General features: G+C 29.8%; 1 pseudogene; it reads left to right on the top strand.

Annotated features, from left to right (window-relative positions):
• Positions 1-20,040, top strand: part of LOC113088246 (wiskott-Aldrich syndrome protein family member 1-like) — a 46,031-nt pseudogene that overhangs the window by 20,382 nt on the left and 5,609 nt on the right.

The following is a 20,040-nucleotide window of genomic DNA, read 5'->3' as shown; positions in this document are numbered from 1 at the left end:
TCAAGAGAGTGACGCAAAAAACATCCAGCGAGTAATTTAGAGCGAGTAATGCGATGTAAATATTTGTTTCGCGTTTGGTGTGCACACTTCATAAGAAACCCATGCGGCGCTCTAGATCAGTGCTCTTGGCGCACTTTCTTCACTGCGACTCTCTGATTGGTGGAATTTTCTGAACAGCATCATGGGTAATGTAGTTTTTCACCACAAATTAAGTTTTTCGCAATTAATGCGAATGGCCTCAACAAAAGCAAATACAATAAATGCAAATCTGAGCTGACTAGAGCGCTGTCTTTTAAACATTTAATAGTTGTTATAAAAAATCAGAAATTAAAAATTAAGCCCCTCCCCCTATAATTAGAAATAATAGCGTGCTCTGCCTTAGTAGACTAACAGCGCTCGTCAATGTCAAAATAATTGTTCTGGCCAATCGAATCAAAGTAGGCGGGGTTTAGTGTTCACAGAAGCAGAGTTTCAGTTTAACGCTGAAAGTTGCTAAATATTATAGTGTTAAATGTTAAAAGTTATAGTGTTCCTGTGGCTCAAGTGGTAGAGCATTGCGTTAGCAGCGCAAGGTTGTGGTTTCGATTCCCAGGGAACAGATGTTAGCCTGAATGCCTAACAGTTATATCCAGTGATGCAAACTACTCAACTTTTTTCTCAAATATGGCAATTTTTGCGACTGTTGATCTCTATATAGTGAGTGTAGACGTGGGTTGGATATAAAGAGCACGAGTCTGATGGATGAGCAGCGCTGTCTCCTCACGCTCCTCTACCGTTTTTATCAGCCTGAAACAATTTAAATTATGTCGCGCTCCGTGAACTCCATTCTCTGGAAATGGGTTTTATTACGGAGAGCGGGCCGGTGTGGGTTCAGCCGCTGTCTTCTGTGGGAGAGTAATAACTGTAATGGTGAGCAGAATTACTGTGGGGGGATCCCACGCCCCATCTCTCGGTGATGTGATCCGTGTCTGTAAGGACACATCCATCCCAAACGCTGCGTCAATCCGATATCCTGCTTCATACCGACATGGAGAGATCCAAAGTGAAAAGCCCTGGAGGATCAGCAGCTCTCGAGTCTGACAGATGAGTTTGGGATCTGGACGTTCCTGTGATGTTACATGATGAAACCATTTTAAACCGCTAATGGTGGTGTGAATAATATTCATGCAATATATTTCATAAGTTTGATTTCCAGGGTTTTGATGAAATTATTTATATAAATGTAATAATATAAATAATAATAATGCATTTGATATTAGGACTAATTAATTAATGATATAAATGCCACTTTGAATAAAAGGTACTACCAAATGCATAGATGTAAATTAAATATTTGTAATATAAAATAAATGTGTTTTTTTAAATAATAGGACATTTAAAAATAAAAAAATAAAGAGTGAAGGTGAAATTGAATTGATAGATCACCAGAGATACACACTTTCCCATAGAAATATATAAAAATATAAGATGTCCAAAGTGACATTTTGGTTTGAATAAAAAATAATAATAATAAAATTATGTATATATATATATATATATATATATATATATATATATATATATATATATATATATATATATATATATATATATATATATATATATAGTAATAATAATAGTTTGCTAACCGAAAATGAATAAATAAACATTAAAATTTAATAAAAGTAAATATTTTTTTTATATAGAACAAAGACACGAAAAACTCTGAAAAATGGAAAAATAGGAAGTTTATTTCTTGCAATTCAATTCTCAGAATTGCAAGAAACAGAGTATGCATTATGGGGAAAAAAGTAATGATTATCTTTTTAATTTTAATAAAAATGTCAAAACACTTGAACTAAAATGAAAAAAATATATATATATATAAATTCATAATAAAATAAAGATATTAATAAAAATCTATAACAATTTTTTATTTTTAAAATAACACTTTAAATAACTGTTGAATTTTGTTTCAGTTGGGCGAATCAATTTTGAATCCACTTTGAATTTGCAATGTTGTTTAATGTGATGGGTAAATTAAAATGTTTATGCCTCTGTTTATGAACAGATTTCATGCTGTACATGTTTCACACTTCATGTAGAGCATCTGATCTGAATTAACTGCAGATCCTCAGTCTCTGCTGGTCTGTGGTCAAACTGAGGCTCATTATGACCCATAATTCATCTGGATGGGTAACGTTTCTAGTGGTCATTCAACACGTCAGAGTCATCTCAGGAATGCTCTTAGTTTGTGGGTTGTTTTACAGTAAATCCATTTGAGAAAAAAAGGCTGTTAGGACAAAAGGGTCTGCTTAATGCATAAATGTACATATACATATATATATTTATTAAATTATGAAATGTTGACGAACGACAACAAAATGTTTAATTCGCAACTTCAATTTCTTTACTATATATATATATATATACACACATTGCAAATAAAGTTGCAAATAAAATCTGCAGAAAAACATTTTCAAAACTGCATTTTGTATTTAATTGGGTTATCTTTGTGTAATATTAAAATTAGTTTGATGATCTGAATCTTTTAAATGTGAAAATTTTGCACAAAAATAAAACAAGAAGGGTGCAAAAACTTTTTTACACCACTTTCAAATATATATACACACACACACACACAAATTTTTATTACATATTTTAAAATTAAGCAAATAAGGACATTTTGTTGAAAAATAATAATAATCTGATGTGAATCAGTATTATTTTATAATCATTGATGTATACTATTATAGTTTTTATTAATATTTTTTTTATTTATAATAATTATTTATTTATATTTTCACTTTAATAGCAGTTAATTTTTTTTTTTTTTTTTATTTAATTAGTTTTTAATCTCTGTATAATTTTCAAACAAGAAATGTTGCTTTAATAAAATAAACACAAGTTCATGAGACAACTCAAAGTTGATGCAAAACATTCACTGAAAACAGAAGAAAAGATTTTAGATGTTGCTGTTTCTGCTCAGATGATGAAGAGCTGCTAATAAACGCACACACACACATCGAGCTCATTGAGAGTGTTTAGATTCATGGCCCTTTGCTTCAGAAACACGTCAGTAGGAAAGAGTCTTCATTCATCCGCAGCGCTCCGTTCTCTGCAGATATCGACAGCATGTAAAGATTTTCCTATAAAAGCCGCCGCCATCATTTACTCACCTTTGTGTCGCTTTGAACCCACATGAAGCTCAATCATCTGAGGCCAACAAAAGGAGAAAATCGTGAGATGTTATGCAGCTCGTGCCTTATGACTCAAAGATCATGTCTTTCAAACTGCAAAACTAAAAATGTCATAAAAATATCCTCTTCTGAAGCCTACATCTACATCAAGACTGACTTAAATGTCTTCTTTCAGGCAAAATCAGCAAACCTGTTCGTTTTGTCATATGCATTTGAATTATTTAATGTTATGAGAATTATGAACAAATCAGGCTTTAATTTGTATTCAGACAAGGGGTCAACCGATATTGGTTTTTTGACAGACGATACCGATATCCGATATCTTTAAAAGCAGTTGGGTTGATAGCCGATATAAAACCGATATATATATATAATTTATTTATTTATTTATTTATTTATTTTTTTTTTTTAAGAAATTTGAAATTATTTGACAATGGATTAAAAAAATTAATGTGTAAAAATAAACTTATTCTTTATTCTACTATATGTTGTACTAAAGTATTTTTAAATAAATACTTAATAAAAATATAATAAAAAGCTTTGCTCTGCTCTGGGAAATTTGCATGTGCATTGTGAATCATATTTTTCAAATAAAGCAGGGGTAACAGTCATTTTACATACAGCACACAGTGCTGTATCCGTATTATTAGACAGAACTTTTAACAATGACAGTAAACAAGGGGAAGAATATGAGAACTGTGAGCTCAGGTGCTGCCTTTTTAGCACTGTCAAAATAAAAGTCCCACCTAGAAGACGAGCAGAAAAACTTATAAGCCAATGCTGATATTTGAAAAATGCCAAATATCGGCCGATATATCGGCCTTGGCAATATATATCGGTCGACCACTAATTCAAACACACATATTTTTTTGTCAGTCTTGTAAGTGTTTTAAGAATCTGTAAAGACTCGCCTGTAGAAAGGCAGATGTGGGTCTGATGCGATGTGTGTCTGTGTCTCAGTGTCTCTTCAGGACATCACCATGAGAAAGGCCTTCCGCAGCTCCACCATCCAGGACCAGCAGCTGTTTGAGCGTCAGTCTCTTCCCGTCCCCATGCAGGAGACATACGAGCTGTGCGAACAACCTCCGCCGCTGAACATCCTCACACCCTACAGGTCAGACTCCTGACCCAACAGATAATCACACCGGACACGTTTTCACAGCAGACTTCAATACCACTGAAATAACATGAACTGAAATCAGAAAGACATGAACTGACAAACTGAAAAATCTAATTTAATATGGAAGCATATGGGTATCAAAATATATTTTAAAATGTAATTTGCAAATTGGCAATGCATTTCTTTATTTAATCTGACATTTTCCCATACATATGTGCAATGCTTAGTGTGGAAATTCAATTATATAATTTGCATTTCCTACACTAGTTTTAATATGTAAATTAAAAACATATTTTAACATGACCTATTATTTTCTAATTCATACTGCATTTTGATACAATTATCACACGGTTTCACGATGAAAATGCAATCCCAGATGTGCTACCTGTAAATCTCAATGCATTTAGGAAAAATGCCATTTAAATGATACTTTTGCTACAGTTTTTGCATGGACGTTTTAAACATCTAATCAATTTGGGTAATACAATTTCCTTTTAATTTTGCATCTTATAAAGCGTTAAAATATGTTTTTAATTTACATATTAAAACTAGTGTAGGAAATGCAAATGTAAATTATATAACTAAATTTTCATTTTCATTTTGCACTAAATGTTGCACATATGTTTGAGAAAATGTCAGATTAAATAAATGCATCGCCATTTTACATATTTATGAATTTTGCTACCCATATGCTTCCATGCATTTAACTCTTCATGTAACTGTTTAAATAGCAATAATGCATTTTATTCAAGTCATAAATATTATTTAACATCTCCACAATTACCCGAATACATTAATTTATACCAGGACAATAATTTGTAAAGATACCAAAATATGCATTTTTGACATCTTTTCCAGTATAAATATCTAAATATTCTTCAATCAAGATGTAAGATACAAATAAAATTTTACTTGATATTTTCTGAAAAATATAGAACAATTAAGCAAGTTTTATAAATTTAGATATAGAAAAAAAAGGATTTGTTTTATTCATTTTTAAGCAAAACTCATTTAATTTGGATATAATTTCCAGAAAACAATATGTAACATAATTTGTCATTTTGCATCTCCAGTAAATTATTAAAAGCTCTCAGATGTTCCTTGCAGGTGTTTCTTATACACTGAAATAAATTGCAACTTAAACATTTAACATTAACTAGTTTTATTCAAGTCAAAAATATTATTTAGCATCACTCAATCAGCCCAAATGCCAATAAAGCTAATTTCAAATTTATTTTTCACAAAATGTTTTCCATGTTTTTCAGTATAAATAAGTAACATATTTAAATCAAAATACATTAACTTGAAATGCAAAATAACATATTATATCTTGTTTCTTAATAATTTATAAGTTTAAGTGAGTTTTTGCTTGAAAATGTTAAAAAGGTCCCGTGGAACCTTTTTCGTTTTTAAAGCATAAACTTAATTCTGATACATTTTGTCAGGAAAAAAAGCTAAATATTGTTTGTTTGCTTCTCAAAGAAATGTATCTTGATTTAGGAATGTTATTTGTAATATACTGTATATATATATATATATATATATATATATATATATATATATATATATATAAATTATATGGATATTTGTTCCGGAAAACCTAAAACATTTTTCAGGTCAGATGATCTGAGCTCATATTTTTGCTCTGTATTTTTAGTGTTAGTGAATCATTGGTGTCAGTTTTTATTTCTCCTGAGGACTAAGTTGATATTTCATGAACTATGCAATGAAAGGGTGATATTGTCTCCGTCTGTGCTCTCGTCCATGCAGTTTTCATGTGTTTCTGCTGCTGTTTTCACACCGAGCGAGTGTTTCTGGAATTAATGCCTGTTACTGGAGGCAGGAACATTTATTTTGAGAGCATGAGCATTTATGCATGAGCTCTCTCTCTTCACACAATCCCTTATTACTTCATGAAGACGCCGGCACCGGAGGTTATTTTATTAGACATCAGGACAGATGTTTCCTCTCCTCCTGTAAAACCGTTGTCTTCCACTTGTGCGCGTCTTCAATTCTCAGGATAAATTCAATAAATTCTCTTCTGCTCACTAAGGCTGCATTTATTTGATCACAAATACAGTAAAAATTTTGAAATATTATTATAATTTAAAACAGCTGTTTTCTATGTGAATATCTGTTAAGCAGTAATTTATTTCTGTGATGCTCCGATGTATTTTCAGCATCATTCCTCCAGTCTTCAGTGTCACATGATCTGCAGAAATCATGAAAATACGATGATTTACTGCTCAAGAAACATTTCTGATTATTATCAATGTTGAACACAGTTGAGCTGCACAATATTTTTGTGGAAAAAGTGATGCATTTTATTTTTAAGGATTTACAGAAGAATAGAAAGCTCAGAAGAACAGCATTTCTCCTGGCATTAGAAGAAACGCTGTTAACATTAGAAATGTCTTTACTGTCAATTTTTATCAGTTTATCAGTTTGTCCAGTTATCATCATGAAAAATATTTTTATCTAAAATAAATAAAAATATACTTTATGTATATTATTATTCACAATAGAAAAAATACAAAATAATATAACATCTATTAAATAGTATGCTATTACTTTTTATTTCAATTAAATATTTGTATAAAATGACACATTTATATTATTATTTAAAATACAAATAATAATATACAATATAAAAAATCTCATGTAATTATTTATTAGTCATTTATTTAAATATTATTTTTATAAAATTGCATGCTTTTTTGTGACAGTACAATTATCATCATGAAATATACATAAATATTAACATTTTTAAAGCACATTATTATTATTTTTTTTCAGTTTAATTTAGTATAAAAATGCTGTAGGTCATCACTGAACACATCTGATCTGCGTCTGTCTCTAGGGATGATGGGAAGGAAGGGCTGAAGTTCTACACCAACCCTTCATACTTCTTCGATCTGTGGAGAGAGAAGATGCTGCAGGACACAGAAGACAAGAGGAAAGAGAGGCGGAAACAGAAGGTGAGATGGGCGGGGCTACATAATAGAGGGGTGTGGCTTAAATGCAAATGAGATCGCGATGGGTGTGGCATCCAAGGGGATCAAGCACTAAAATCACATATTTAAAACATACATAATAACATACTTTATGATTACCGTTCAGTCATTTTTCACTCCGTTTTGGCTTCTCTGTCGTTTGCTGTCATTGTGTGTGAGTTTGAATGAGCCGTTTCTCTTGACATGAGGTGTTTTCTGATTGCGTTTAGATTACAGACCAACACACACACACACACACACACACACACACACACACACTCAGGGGGCTAATCACAGGCTAATTAGAAGCAGATTGTATTTTTACGCTTGATGGCAGATCCTCTTGTCTCTTCTCTGAAGTTACTACAGTAAAACAGGTTGTACATTGTGATATTACAGGTCAATATCTACTTGCATTTAATAAAATCATTTTAAAATATACATAACATCTAAATTTCTTTTACGTTGCTACTTTAATTTAAAATATGCAAATTAGGCAAAATTTTTAATATTCACATTACAACTGGTATAAATCGGTGAAAATGTCACAACTTTTATCTCTTTGTTGTTATGATCAGCCACTCAGTGGTTTGGTAATTATCAGACGCTTTTATGAAAAGGTTATTTAACAAAATAAAACCCTTTGACTTTGTAAATGCGTGATTTTATATGAAAAGGACTTTCATAAATGCATCTGATAATTACTAGCAAAATGCTTGTTTAAGTCAGTGAGTGGTATCCAATTATCATCATAAAGAAAAAATATAATTTATTTATTAAAAAATGGAAATTATGTAAAAATGTTAAAGAATGCATAAAACATGATGTAATTATTATTTATTTCAAAAGTATTTTATTTGAAAAATATATGTTGAATTGCCATGATTATAATCTTAAAATAAAACCGTTTTCCAGAGGCTCTATGAAGAAGAAAGAGAGCTTGCAGTGATTGTGTTCACGTACAGACACACAGAATGTGTTTAGCTGTGATGTGGAGCACTGTGCTGCTTCCCGTCATTCATTCATATTAAGTGTGTAACTGCAGTGGAAGTGGGATTGGCTGCATTCGATTAGACGCGACTCGATTACATTTGGAGTGACTGATGTGTGGAAAACTGCTCCAGTGGCTCTCCGTCTCTCTCAGACACCACTAACCAAAACTAGCGATGCTATTAAACCAACATAACTATACATTACAGTAGTGTGACTGACTGTAGATTTGCTGGTTTCAAAACAGAACAGCTGTTTCACTAACAAGCTCATTTGTCTAATGTAAATAACTCGCTGTATTGAGACAATCATTAAACTCCATCTGATGAGCAGCAAACAATGATAAAAAATCTCTCTCTCTTTTAAAAATAAACACTAGATTCATGCATCACAGTGAATTGGTTCGTTCAGATGATTTGTTTAAATATAAGTAAAATAAAATAAGTACTACATTTACTAAAATCGAATTAAAAATCAATTTAAGCTAAACTAAAACTAAAATTAGAATGAAAAATAAAAAATATGAACAAATACTATAAGAGTATATAAATGTACGATAACTGCACTAACTGAGACCCATATTGTGTTATATACTCACTATTATACAATAAAATATGTCACAACTCTTTTTCTTGTAATTTTGAAATTGAGTTTAAATCTCGCAATTTTTTTTTTATATATATCGCAATTCACATTTTTTTCTTGTAATTTTGAGATATATTTTACATCTTGCAATAAAAATTTTGTTTAAATCTCGCAGTTAAAATTTTTGTTCTTGTAATTTTAAGAATGAGTTTAAATCTCGCAATTCTAAGCTTTTATATAGCGCAATTCTATGGTTTTTCTTGTAGTTTTGAGATTGAGTTTAAATCTCACAATTCTGAGTTTGTTTAAAGTATATCTTGCAATTATGTTTTTTTTTCTTGTAATTTTGCAAATCGAGCTTAAATCTCACAATTCCACATTTGTTTATATTTCAAAATTCTATGTTTTTCTTGTAGTTTTGAGATTGAGTTTAAATCTCACAATCCTGAGTTTGTTTATATCTTGCAATTCAGTCTTTTCTCGTAATTTTGAGATTGTGATTAAATCTCACAATTCTGAGTTTGTTTATATCTTGCAATTCGGTATTTACTTGTAATTTTGAGATTGAGTTTAAATCTCACAATCCTGAGTTTGTTTATATCTTGCAATTCTGTTTTTTCTTGTAATTTTGAGATTGCGATTAAACCTCACAATTCTGAGTTTGCTTATATCTTGCAATTCAGTCTTTTCTCGTAATTTTGAGATTGTGATTAAATCTCACAATTCTGAGTTTGTTTATATCTTGCAATTCGGTATTTACTTGTAATTTTGAGATTGAGTTTAAATCTCACAATCCTGAGTTTGTTTATATCTTGCAATTCAGTCTTTTCTCGTAATTTTGAGATTGTGATTAAATCTCACAATTCTGAGTTTGTTTATATCTTGCAATTCGTTTTTTTCTTGTAATTTTGAGATTGAGTTTAAACCTCACAATTCTGAGTTAGTTTATATCTCGCAATTAAAAAACTTTCTTGTAATTCTGAGTTAGCAAAAACTATAGAAATAGAAGACAGTTCACTCCTATAGTTATAAATGTTATAAATTATGAAACGGCAGCATTATTTGTCTGGTCTAGGCTGGAAAATAAGGTTTTTAAATGCTATTTGAGCATAAGAAACAACATTCATGGGGCAGCTCATTTCAGATTTTGTTGCTAATTTGAAACATGCCATATAATGGCAATTTTTGAGATTTCAGGATTCCCCCTTCCATTTAAATAGGATTTGGTCTTGTTTGAGTTTAAATCTCGCACTTCTAAATTTTAGTTTATATCGCGCAATTCTAAATTTACATCTCACAATTCTGTTTTTTTTTCTTGTAATTCTGAGTTTGTTTAAATCTCGAAATTCTACGTAATATCTTGCATTTTCTAATCATTCAGTACCAAAATACAATTGAAACTGGCTCTATATGCAGTACTTTACTGTACTAGTTGTCAAACTGCAGTTTCTGAGTCTCTTCCTAAACCTAAAACTCAACTAGTACTGACAACTGTGTCAGACTGAACATACGCAGGTTTTCCCGAAATAACTTCATTTCAGATGCCCTCTGTGTCTCTCCCTGAGGAGCTGTGTGTGTGTGTGTGTGTGTGAGAGAGAGAGAGAGCGTGTGAATGTGTGTGTTTCCTGGCCTGAAATCTGATCAGCAGCACGATTCGAGTTATTTCTGGTTGTTTCTTACTGCCCTTCACGCTGATGGCCACTGACAGTGTGTGTGTTTATGTGTGTGTGTGTGTGTTTTATGTTCATATCGCTCTGGTTGCTGGTGAAGAGCTCAGAGCAGCAGGAGTTGGTCTCCCGCAGAGATCATGGTGTGCGGCTTTGAAACCCATGATACAAACACAGACGACACTCAAACACAACACTGAGCTCACTTTCATTTAAACACATCAGATATATGGCATTATTATAAAAGCCTGATTCCACCACAGAATAAAACAATAAACAAGGTAAATGTGACTTTCATCTCACAAGTTGGACTTCTGGTTTCTCTGTTGAAAAAGTCAGAATTGCAAAATATAAACAGAATTGTGAATTATAACCTGTAAATTCTGCAGTTTTTTTCTGGAAGTTTAAATCTTGTAATTCTAAGTTTATATCTCACAAAGTTTTTTCTTTTAATTGAAGGTTTGAGTTTATATCTCTCAATTCTGAGTTTGTTGAAATCTCACAATTTTGAGTTTTTTTATCTTGCAATTACATTTTTTTCTTGTAATTCTGAGTCTGAGTTGAAATCGCACAATTCTGTGCGTATGTCTCGCAAATTCTGTGTTTATATTTCCCAAATTCTACTTTTTTAGTTTATGACTGACAATTCTAAATTTATATCTTTCAATTATATATTTTTCTTGTAATTATGAGTTTAATTGTATATCTCGCAATTCTAAATTTGAGTTTATATCCTGCATTTCCACATTTACATCCAACAATTCTATTTGTTCTTGTAATTCTGAGTTTGATTTATATCTTGCAATTCTACGTTTATATCTTGCAATTTATATCTCTCAGTTTACATTTTTTCTTGTAATTTTGAATCTAAGTTTAAATCTCACAATTCTGAATTTGTTTGAATCTTGCAAATTGCAACTTTATATCTCGCAATAAAAAAAATTTTCTTGTAAAGTTTAAAGTATGCAGTACTTATACATTTCAATCTCACAATAAATGAGTTTGAGTTTATAACTGGCAATTCTAAATTTATATATTGCAATTATAATTTTTTCTTGTAATTCTGAGTTTGAGTTGATGTCTCGCAATTCTAAATTTGAGTCTATTTCCCGCAACTCCACATTAACATCTCAAAATTCTATTTGTTCTTGTAATTCAGATTTTGAGTTTATATCTCGAAATACATTTTTTTTCTTGTAATTCTGAGTTTGAGTTTAAATCTTGCAATTCTATAGTAAAAGAAATAAGTTGTAATTACCTTTTTATTCTGTAGTGGACAGAAGCTTGATAATTTACAAGATAGAAAAATCTCACAGAAGATCGATTTGACATCTCAATTGCTTCTCATAATCAGTAATGAAATTTAAATAATAGCAAACTGAGTCTGAGAGGAAGTCTGAGAAAAAGAGCCTAGTAATTTCATACGAGTTTCAGAAGAGCTCTCAACTACGTCTCAAATTGAGCTCAGATCTCGTTATGAACTCAAACAGTTCTCACTGAATTCTTTCAAGCTAATAAATGTAAAGCTATATGACAATGAGGCATATTTATCCCAATGAATTTTAGGATAAACATCTGAGACAAATACATGAAATGCACCATGAAGTGTCTAACAGACTGCAGACTGGTTTTTGAAATCCAGTACCAGTGATGATGCCAGTTTCCCACTCCGTTACCATGGTGATACCATCTTTAACACATTCAGAACTGAGTGCAAGGACAATAATAGATGCATTGATATGCAAACTGGTGCCTGTCAGGAGAGAGTCAACTACACAGACATGATCACTCAAAATAAAACCAAAAACACAATACGGCTGACTTAGATTATCAAATGGCAAAGGCTGCGATTTAATTACATAAATATATGCACTACTGTGTTAATTTACACGTGAACAGCTCGTGATCTGATGCTCTGATTTTTTCAGAAATACTTGTACAGTATGTTTTTCACAGAAGTAATGTGATTATTATTACTTAAATCATTAATCATAATAATAAATATTGCTATTGTAATGTTTTTAAAAAACATTTTTATTAATAATAATTAATGTTATTTTTATGTTTTTCTTAAATAATAATTTTTACAGTAGTGATATGACTAATATTACTAAATTAATTAATTATAATAAGAAATATTACTACTTGAATGTAATAATAATCATAATAAAACAACATAAAACTGTCTTAAATTTTTTATTATAATCAAATGTATTAATAAAATAAGAATATAATATAATATAATTAATATTAATGTTCAGGTGTTTTACAGCTTGGGTTTAAATAAAGAATTTAAGACAGACAAATAATGGTTTGTAATGTTATAGTTGCAATCTAAAATAAAACTATTATTATTTTTATTATTAATTATTATATTTTCTTATGTGCTTGTTTGTGTGTGTTGCGGTGACAGTAATCAAAATTTTTTAGGATTTACTTTGCAATAATTTTCACTGAGAAATTGCAAAAAAATTACACAATTGATTAAAAAAAATGGCAAGTAATAAATTCAATTAAACTGTATTATCACATAGAAAACCTAAAAATTTATTTTCTTGTACAAAATACTCTAATAATCATAGTTTTTATAATTTATAACTTTGAAAATTAATTTTTTCATTGCGTTTCATTCTTAACGTTATAAGAACGTTATTTAAACTTACACACAATGTTCCTGTAATCACACTCTCAATCTGTTTGTTACAAATGTTACATTTTAGGAAGTTCGTGTGAAACGTGTAAAATATTCTATCTAGAATTCACTGAATACATAATATAAACGTTTTTTTATACATTTACCATAACGTTCTTTTAACGTTGCACTCAGAACATTGAGAGAACGTCTGTATCACCTTAAAGGGACAGTTCACCCCAAAATCAACATTGTTTACTCACCTTCATGTCGTTTCATACCCACATGATTTTCTTTCTTTCTTCAGTGAAACATGAAACAGATATTTAGAGTACAATCAAAGTCAGTGGGTTCCAAAAGAATCGCATGGATGGGGACATTTTATTAACATTATTTTTTTATTTATAATGCCTAATGATGTCAGTGTTTTTGTAATGTTGAGAAGCATGTGCATGTGTTGATGAGCTGTGTGTTGGATCTTGTTCTCGTTGTTCTGTCGTGTCAAATACGTGTCACTTCAAACTCATCTGATGCACCAATATAAACACTGATATCAGTCATCACTGCTGTTACAATTACTTTATGAATAAATCGCTGAATCCCAATTTCAGATTTTCCGAGAATAAAGTCGAAATATTACGGGAATAAAGTCTAAATGTTTTGAGAATAAAGTCAAAATATTACGAGAATAAAGTCGAAATATTACGAGAATAAAGTCGAAATATTACGAGAATAAAGTTGAAATACTTCGAGAATAAAGTCTAAATGTTTTGAGAATAAAGTCTAAATATTATGAAAATAAAGTCTAAATGTTTTGAGAATAAAGTCAAAATATTATGAGAATAACGTCTAAATGTTTTGAGAATAATGTCGAAATATTACGAGAATAAAGTCGAAATATTACGAGAATAAAGTCGAAATATTACGAGAATAAAGTTGAAATACTTCGAGAATAAAGTCTAAATGTTTTGAGAATAAAGTCTAAATATTATGAAAATAAAGTCTAAATGTTTTGAGAATAAAGTCTAAATATTATGAAAATAAAGTATAAATGTTTTGAGAATAAAGTCAAAATATTACGAGAATAAAGTCGAAATATTACGAGAATAAAGTTGAAATACTTCGAGAATAAAGTCTAAATGTTTTGAGAATAAAGTCTAAATATTATGAAAATAAAGTCTAAATGTTTTGAGAATAAAGTCGAAATATTACGGGAATAAAGTCTAAATGTTTTGAGAATAAAGTCGAAATATTACGAGAATAAAGTCGAAATATTACGAGAATAAAGTCGAAATATTATGAGAATAAAGTTGAAATACTTCGAGAATAAAGTCTAAATGTTTTGAGAATAAAGTCTAAATATTATGAAAATAAAGTCTAAATGTTTTGAGAATAAAGTCAAAATATTATGAGAATAAAGTCGAAATGTTTTGAGAATAATGTCGAAATATTACGAGAATAAAGTCGAAATATTACGAGAATAAAGTCGAAATATTACGAGAATAAAGTTGAAATACTTCGAGAATAAAGTCTAAATGTTTTGAGAATAAAGTCTAAATATTATGAAAATAAAGTCTAAATGTTTTGAGGAAAAAGTCTAAATATTATGAAAATAAAGTATAAATGTTTTGAGAATAAAGTCAAAATATTACGAGAATAAAGTCGAAATATTAAGAGAATAAAGTTGAAATACTTCGAGAATAAAGTCTAAATGTTTTGAGAATAAAGTCTAAATATTATGAAAATAAAGTCTAAATGTTTTGAGAATAAAGTCAAAATATTATGAGAATAAAGTCGAAATGTTTTGAGAATAATGTCGAAATATTACGAGAATAAAGTCGAAATATTACGAGAATAAAGTCTAAATGTTTTGAGAATAAAGTCTAAATATTATGAAAATAAAGTCTAAATGTTTTGAGAATAAAGTCTAAATATTATGAAAATAAAGTCTAAATGTTTTGAGAATAATGTCGAAATACTACGAGAATAAAGTCGAAATATTACGAGAATAAAGTTGAAATACTTCGAGAATAAAGTCTAAATGTTTTGAGAATAAAGTCTAAATATTATGAAAATAAAGTCTAAATGTTTTGAGAATAAAGTCAAAATATTATGAGAATAAAGTCGAAATGTTTTGAGAATAAAGTCGAAATATTACGAGAATAAAGTTGAAATACTTCGAGAATAAAGTCTAAATGTTTTGAGAATAAAGTCTAAATATTACGAGAATAAAGTCGAAATATTACGAGAATAAAGTTGAAATACTTCGAGAATAAAGTCTAAATGTTTTGAGAATAAAGTCTAAATATTATGAAAATAAAGTCTAAATGTTTTGAGAATAAAGTCAAAATATTATGAGAATAAAGTCGAAATGTTTTGAGAATAATGTCGAAATATTACGAGAATAAAGTCGAAATATTACGAGAATAAAGTCTAAATGTTTTGAGAATAAAGTCTAAATATTATGAAAATAAAGTCTAAATGTTTTGAGAATAAAGTCTAAATATTATGAAAATAAAGTCTAAATGTTTTGAGAATAATGTCGAAATACTACGAGAATAAAGTCGAAATATTACGAGAATAAAGTTGAAATACTTCGAGAATAAAGTCTAAATGTTTTGAGAATAAAGTCTAAATATTATGAAAATAAAGTCTAAATGTTTTGAGAATAAAGTCAAAATATTATGAGAATAAAGTCGAAATGTTTTGAGAATAAAGTCGAAATATTACGAGAATAAAGTTGAAATACTTCGAGAATAAAGTCTAAATGTTTTGAGAATAAAGTCTAAATATTACGAGAATAAAGTCGAAATATTACAAGAATAAAGTTGAAATACTTCGAGAATAAAGTCTAAATGTTTTGAGAATAAAGTCTAAATATTATGAAAATAAAGTCTAAATGTTTTGAGAATAAAGTCTAAATATTATGAAAATAAAGTCTAAATGTTTTGAGAATAAAGTCAAAATATTACGAGAATAAAGTTGAAATGTTTTGAGAATAATGTCGAAGTGTTTTGAGAATAAAGTAAAAATATTATGAGAATAAAGTCAAAATGTTTTGAGAATAATGTCGAAATATTACGAAAATAAAGTCAAAATATTATGAGAATAAAGTCGAAATGTTTTGAGAATAATGTCGAAATATTACGAAAATAAAATCGAAATGTTTTGAGAATAAAGTCAAAATATTACGAGAATAAAGTTGAAATGTTTCGAGACTAAAGTCTTAATGTTATGAAAATTAAGGCCCAATCCCAATTCTATTTTATACCCCTTCCCCTTCCCCTACCCCTCCACCTACCCCGTCCCCTTGTCCCTTGAAACAGAGTGTCATGGGGTAGGGGAGACAATATTCCCCTAAGGATTGGGACACCACTACCATGACGTCACACATCATCAGCGTTCGTCGTCTAGCTCTTACAATACACACATACACTGTTGTGCAGTAGAGCCTTTAATTATCGTTCTGTATTAATGCCCTGCTTACTGACAAACACACATATCGGAAATCGCGCAGCTCACACATTCAAGAGAAAATAAACTTGTCAACGCTGCCCCACGACTTTTATTAAATACAGTTTAAATACTGAATCGCTACATTATAGTTTCCAGCGATGAGAGGATACAATCGCTGTTTTTAAGTAAACTCACTCTAAAAAGATAAACGTACAGACGCGAACACACACAATTTCCCTTTCTCTCTCTCTTTCTCTCTCGAATAGGCAATATTTGAGAAAATGGTTTAGCGATTTATAATTATTGGGGGGATTAGCCTACGGCAGTTATCGCCCTGATCAGACATATGCTGTGGCACTATCATGCAGTCTGTAATGATATGACGTTAGCAAATATAAGTGATTTTTTGCAAACATTTCTTTGAGTAACATGACCGTTAATATGAACTCACAATTGAATGTAACATAAAACAAATGATTACTTTTCGTTAAAATCTTTATTAATGCCAGAAAATTTACATTTATGTGTCTTTTTGTTCGCTGTAGCTGCCATGTTGCGGTGATAAATCATACCCATTCGTTTGAAGTGTGGTCCCGAAAAATCTTTGTTTGAAGGGCTATCTGGCCCTTCCCCTTACCCCTACCCCTCCAACCAAAAGAGAATAATTGGGATTGGGCCTAAGTCTAAATGTTTTGAGAATAAAGTTGTAATACTACGAGAATGAAGTCAAAATATTATTCTCGAAACATTTCGACTTTATTCTCATAATATTTTGACTTTATGCTCGTAATATTTCGACTTTATTCTCGTAATAATGACAACTTTATTCTCGTAATATGACGACTTTATTCTCGTAGTATGACGACTTTATTCTCGTAGTATGACGACTTTATTCTCGCAGTATGACGACTTTATTCTCGCAGTATGACGACTTTATTCTCGTAGTATGACGACTTTATTCTTGTAATATGACGACTTTATTCTCGTAGTATGACGACTTTATTCTTGTAATATGACGACTTTATTTTCGTAGTATGACGACTTTATTCTCGTAATATGATGACTTTATTTTCGTAGTATGACGACTTTATTCTCGTAGTATGACGACTTTATTCTCGTAGTATGACGAGTTTATTCTCAAAACACTTTGACTTTATTCTCGAAACATTTCAACTTCATTCTCGTAATATTTCGTCTTTATTCTCGGAAAATTTTGACTTTATTCTCGTAATATGAAGACTTTATTTTCGTAATATGAAGACTTTATTCTCGTAATATGAAGACTTTATTCTCGTAATATGAAGACTTTATTCTCGTAATATGATGACTTTATTCTCCTAGTATGACGACTTTATTCTCGCAGTATGACGACTTTATTCTCGTAGTATGACGACTTTATTCTTGTAATATGATGACTTTATTTTCGTAGTATGACGACTTTATTCTCGTAATATGATGACTTTATTCTCATAGTATGACGACTTTATTCTCGTAATATGAAGACTTTATTCTCGTAATATGAAGACTTTATTCTCGTAATATGAAGACTTTATTCTCGTAGTATGACGACTTTATTCTCGTAGTATGACGATTTTATTCTCGCAGTATGACGACTTTATTCTCGTAGTATGACGACTTTATTCTTGTAATATGATGACTTTATTTTCGTAGTATGACGACTTTATTCTCGTAGTATGACGACTTTATTCTCGTAATATGATGACTTTATTCTCATAGTATGACGACTTTATTCTCGTATTATGATGACTTTATTCTCGAAACATTTCAACTTCATTCTCATAATATTTTGACTTTATGCTCGTAATATTTCGCCTTTATTCTCGTAATATGAAGACTTTATTCTCGTAATATGAAGACTTTATTCTCGTAATATGACGAATTTATTCTCGTAGTATGATGACTTTATTCTCGTAATATGACGACTTTATTCTCGTAGTATGACGAGTTTATTCTCGTAGTATGACGAGTTTATTCTCAAAACACTTTGACTTTATTCTCGAAACATTTCAACTTCATTCTCGTAATATTTCGTCTTTATTCTCGAAAAATTTTGACTTTATTCTTGTAATATTTTGACTTTATGCTCGTAATATTTTGACTTTATTCTCATAGTATTACGACTTTATTTTCAAAACGCTTCGACTTTATTCTCAAAACATTTCAACTTCATTCTCGTAATATTTCGACTTTATTCTCCAAATATTACAACTTTACATCACGTAATCTTATATATTTTTTTTTTACGTGGCACTAAAACGCCGTCCTAATATACGAAATGCACATGTAGCAAATTAATTTATTTGCATTGTGAATCTACATATATTAATACATTTATTTTGCAACCGTTCTTGCAGTACATGCATTATTTATTTCTCTAAAAAAATCTAAATAGAATAAATAAAAAAAATGTGTGTTATTTAAAAAAAATATATTATAAATTTTTTAGAAAGAAGTTTTATTGTCTGGTATTTATACAATAATTTTTTTCAGTTTGTGTCTGTGTGTATTCATTTATACATTTTACAACAAATTAATTTTTTTGCAAAATATGGAAAATTGTTTATTTACAATATTTAGACATAGAAAGTGAAAGATCTTTTTCTCTAAAAGTATATAATTATTTATATTTTTTACATCTATCTATCCATCTGTTTACCGTGCTTTTTTTCAGCTTGCAATAATAATCAGTTCATACCAATAATTTTTCAATGATTATTGGGGCAATTATATATTACTTTTCAGAAATGCCATAAATCAGCTGATACCAGTATGGCCAATGCTATATTGTGCATCTCTGTTTGATTTTCTCATGTGTGTAGATATTCCTCCAGACTGTCCTTCATTGCAGTTCTATTGTGTTACGCTGTGTTAAACTGTGCCCTTGGTTCTTCTTTTGTCATTTTGTTTTGTAGTTGCAGGATCCCCACATGTATGATCAGGTCTATAAATATCTAGACCTTCCAGTGCAGGTATGTGAACCTCAGAGAAGTATGATCACTCGTTCTTCATTCTGACCTGCACCGGGAACCAAACAAACACCGAACGGCATTCAGACGCTGACACAGATCTGACCGATTCATCTGGAAAACCATGATTTGAACCCTTTCCAGCAGTGACTGGATGATTTTTACATCCATCTTTTTACACTGAGGACAATTGAGGGAATCAATCACAACTATTCACACTGAAGGGACTCAAGCACAACTATTATATTATATTATATTATATTATATTATATTATATTATATTATATTATATTATATTATATTATATTATATTATATTAGATTATTATTTTAGATTATATTATATTCTTTTATTTTATATTCTTTTATATTATATTATATTATATTATATTCTTTTTACATTATATTATATTATATTATTTTACATTATAT

The sequence above is a fragment of the Carassius auratus genome, unplaced genomic scaffold (assembly GCF_003368295.1).
Source record: "Carassius auratus strain Wakin unplaced genomic scaffold, ASM336829v1 scaf_tig00045915, whole genome shotgun sequence".
Classification (NCBI taxonomy): domain Eukaryota; kingdom Metazoa; phylum Chordata; class Actinopteri; order Cypriniformes; family Cyprinidae; genus Carassius; species Carassius auratus.
The sequence above is the reverse complement of the archived record's forward strand: the minus strand, read 5'-3'. Positions and strand labels throughout refer to the sequence as shown.